Source organism: Octopus bimaculoides, chromosome 17 (assembly GCF_001194135.2).
Source record: "Octopus bimaculoides isolate UCB-OBI-ISO-001 chromosome 17, ASM119413v2, whole genome shotgun sequence".
In the NCBI taxonomy this organism is placed as follows: Eukaryota; Metazoa; Mollusca; class Cephalopoda; order Octopoda; family Octopodidae; genus Octopus; species Octopus bimaculoides.
Genome location: NC_068997.1, coordinates 55,130,501 through 55,135,081, shown reverse-complemented (window position 1 = coordinate 55,135,081; position 4,581 = coordinate 55,130,501). Strand labels below are relative to the sequence as shown.

Below are 4,581 nucleotides of genomic sequence, written 5' to 3'. Positions count from 1 at the left end.
TATATATATATATATATATATATATATATATATATGTATATGTATGTATATAGTGAGAAAGAATGAGTGAGAGATAATATGCATGTGTGTGTGGGTGTGTTTGCGTGTGTATATAGTCATCACATTTTACTTTTGGTCCTAATAATATAATTTAGAGATGAATATATTTTAAGGTTGTAGGATCACTGTATTTTTTCCCCTCCACTATTTGCCGTCATACAGTGCAAAGAATTGTTCAATGGAACAATTTCATGTGAAGGCAGTTTTAAAGTGTAAGTCACCTCATTTCTGTATTGGGTTTGTTTCATTAAAATATATTTTCAAATTAACAAGATTTCCCAACTGAGTGATATATTTCAACTGTACACACATACAGACATATAATGATGAATTGGAAATATATCTCATACAAATGTGTGTGTATATTTGTATAGGTGTGTATATAGCAACTATAAATATATAGTTATTTCTAAAGTAGTACACTCACATACATATTTAAATATATATATAGAAATGTGTGGAAGGAAAATGCACTCCATTTTAATAATTTCAATGTCAGTATTTATTGCAATCTTCCCTATCATGCCTCCATCATTTCATTTTTACTTAAATCTCATTTATTTTCTGTTTTATCAGATCGGTGATGGAGCAAGCGAGGGCTTCAGTGATATAGCAATTATGAGCCACTTGCCTTTACAATGAACTTTTCAGAAGCAATGACGTACAGACTTAGAAAAGCTACTTTTGTGCACATCACCTGCACGAACCAAGTAAGTTTGATATTATCTTCTTACACTCTGATTTCTAATCAACTTCTACTGTTTCTCATTCTTTTCTTTTCTTTTCTTTTTCTTTTTAATTTTCTCATTTCTTTCTGTTTCTGTTATCTTTTTTATATCTGAAATTCCTCCAAATTTGCAGCTAATCAATTTGACATGGAAGTTTGTTGCTAAAATAACTTCAAACCTTTGGCTCAGATGAACTAACAGTCAGGATTTCTTCTAAGGAAATTCAAAATTCTAAAGATTGTTATCTGTTTTGTAAATTTTTTTTAGAGTCGGAGAATGTAATAACCCTACAGCCATATCAACTATATTTACACACATTACAAAAGTTAATTTTGGGAGGGTCTGTGTTTTAATTACATTCTTTTTCTTGTTGCATGTATTTGCCTTTATGGCACCTGTCTGACAACGGTTCCTCTTCTCAGAGAACTAAAATTCTAAAGAATCCATCAACATCACTTTCATATCTATAGTCATTGACCTTATCCACTTCATGACCGTGTTTCTAACAATATTTATTGATTCATAAAGGTTATGAGCTGGCAAAAACGTTAGCATGCCGGGCGAAAGACTTAGCGGTATTTCGTCTGATTTCAAATTCTGCTGAGGTCGACTTTGCCTTTCATCCTTTCGGAGTTGATGAATTAAGTACCAGTTGTGTACTGGGGTCGATCTAATCGACTGCCCCCTCCCCCAAAATTTCAAGCCTTGTGCCTAGAATGGAAAAGAATATTTATTGATTCATGTCTTTTAATTAATTTTTGAAATTATCAAAAAAATTTTTAAGATTTAGTGAAATATATTTCTATATCAAACTGGTGTTCAGAGCAGAACTTTACCAAAATAGTCTGACATAATATTACAACAGAATGTATCAAATGTAGACTCTTGACAACAGGAAATTTGATGCATTCAGAGGCGGTTTCTGGATGATTAGCATCAAAACAGATTGAGGTGAATTTGGTAGGAATTAATCAGGAGATGGAAGCTCTTGTGAAATGTAGTCCCTGGAATAGTTTGATGGTTAAGGGGATTCAGTCGAGAATTGTTGATATGTGGGAGGTGATTGGATGGGGGGGGGAGATGTTAAGTAAGAAAGAGATGAAAGAATTTCTGTTTCCATGAATGATAATAAAAAAACAAAAAAACAAAATAACAATAGTTTATATGATGAATATTTAAATGTGATATGGATGCTGAATGTGAAAAATTTGTGAAGGTTGGTGAGATATGAGCAGGCATCATCCACTGGATGGTTAGTTCACATTCTTCTGTAAGGAGCATGGGACCAGTTTCATGGTGTCTCTGGTGCATAAATATTCCTCCCTGGATGAGACACCAGTCCGTTGAAGGATTACTCATTTTTTTTATGAGCTGGGTGGACTGGAATAACATGAAGTGTTTTACTCAAGAACACAAAACATCACCCAGTCTAGGAATCGAAACCACAATCTTATGATCATGAGTTCAACACTCTAACCACTATTCCATGGACCTCCACAATGTTTGCCTTTATGAGAAGCCTAAGTACAAGTGACTGAAAGAATGCTGATGAGGGGACCGTTGTGTTGAGAGGAGGATCTTGTGGAACACACGGGTGATAAGAATTTGAGGAAAGATTCTGTGTGTGCCATCAATGGAGTTTGGAGGCATCACCGAGTTCAGTTCACATCATTATTAAAACCTCTGGAATTTTCCCTTGCAATTTGCAGAATTTAATATGACCGTGCTTTGAAGACTGATTCCACCAAAATATTTGGTTTATAATTTAATTTTCATTTGAACACCTGAGATTCATTCCCCTCATTAATATATTTCTTGTACCATTATTTAAACAGAGTTTGTTCGTTAACACAGGCAATTAGTAATAAAATGAGCACAACAAAGAAAAAACAAACAAAATAGATTTTTTAAAGAGGCATTAATCTGATAACGAGATGAGCCAATAAGGGATTCTCTAGAACAGTCATTCAACCTGCTAGAAATAACAAAAAAATCCCTCTACTGCTACAGTATATAACTAAAGAAGGACACATTGGACAGTGTAGTCTCTGAAGTATGGAAGGACAGTGGTCATTGCTGAAATGCATTTGGTGGTCATAGTCATAAGCATGCTCAGTTGTGACATGCCTGGGTGTAAACAACACCGACAACAACTTGCTACCATTTATGGACGCAACACCTCAACACCGTTGCTATCAAATCTATTAATGTAATCTGTCTGTTAATGTAATCACACAATAAGAGCTTTTGAAACTTCAAGAAAGCAAAAATGAAAAGAAAAAAGAAACATAATTGAATTTGGAATTCTCTGATGGCAAAAAATTTTGGTCTGTAGTTAAAAAAAAAAATATTGGTGCAGGAATAACAGTGCGGTTACTTTGCAACCATTTGGCTTGAAGTTCAAACTCACTTTGCAGCACTTCAAGTGTCTTCTATAACAGCCCCAGGATGATAAATACTTTTTGAGTGAATTTGCTAGGTGGAAAGAGTGGGTAGGCCCATATGTGTATGCATGTATGTATGTATATGTGCTGTGCGTGAGAAGACCCGGCAAGCCAAGTAAGATCGTTGCCAGTGCCCCTGGACTGGCTCTTGTGCGGGTGGCACATGAGATGCACCATTTTGAGCGTGGCCATTGCCAGTACCGCCTGACTGGCTCCCGTAGGATTTTCGAGCGAGATCGTTGCCAGTGCCCCTGGCCTGGCTTGTGCAGGTGGCACATAAAAGACACCATTTCGAGCATGGCCGTTTTCGTGTGAGTGACACGTAAAAGCACCCACTACACTCTCTGAGTGGTTGGCGTTAGGAAGGGCATCCAGCTGTAGAAACTCTGCCAAATTAGATTGGAACCTGGTGTTGCCATCCAATTTCACCAGTCCTCAGTCAAATCGTCCAACCCATGCTAGCATGGAAAGCAGACGTTAAACGATGATGATGATGATATATATATATATACATGCCTTTCTCTCTCTATATACATGTTTGTAATAATTTATCTAGACATATACAAAATATATATATATATGTGTGTGTATATATGTGTGTGTCAATATATATCTATGTATATATAAATGTGTGTGCATATGTGTCAATATATATATATATATATATATATATATATATATATATATATATATATATATATATATATACATACATACACACATACACACCAATGCTTATTTTATTGAAATCAAGAACAAGCCAGAGCGTAGGCAATATTTTATGTAATAGTAGCTACAGTGAGTGTATTAAACAAAACTGTTTGTAGTTTCAGAGACAAGAGTAAAGCAAACATGTGTCTCATTGACCTCCCTGCTTGCTTTGCTTCCTTTTGCAACACTTCAGCAAGAATTATGTCTTTAGGGGACACAATTAAATTGTTGAAGAATTTAACCTAAATTAAAATTATCATATTTTAGCAGTTTTACACCTATTTCTCTGTGTAGTAATTACTTTAGCATTCATTATTTGAAGACTTTTTTTTTTTCTTTCTCCTTTTATGAGATATTCTAAACTTAAGATAATTTGACTAATCCAAAATGTGATTAATGAACGTGCACTAATGTGTTAATTGTCACTTTCATTGATTGACAATACCTTCCTTTAGCAAAATCCAATTTACTTAATGTCATAAAAGTGAAGATATCATTATACTAAAATAATAAGGTCAGGGGAAGAAACAAAGTTAATTTAGCAAAGACATGTATGCATGCATGCATATATGTGTGTGTGTGTGTGTGTGAGCCTACATGTGTGTGTGTGTGTGTATACATATATATATATGCATACA

General features: G+C 34.6%; 1 protein-coding gene across 20 annotated transcripts in view; it reads left to right on the top strand.

The window, feature by feature from the left end:
• The window catches only part of LOC106878639 (thrombospondin type-1 domain-containing protein 7A), a 999,802-nt gene that overhangs the window by 483,479 nt on the left and 511,742 nt on the right, over window positions 1–4,581 (top strand). For all 20 annotated transcript variants that reach the window (XR_008265800.1, XR_008265799.1, XM_052974016.1 and 17 more), the window contains one exon: window positions 637–770. The gene's annotated coding sequence lies outside the window, so the exon portion shown is untranslated. The remainder of the gene's footprint in view (window positions 1–636; window positions 771–4,581) is intronic.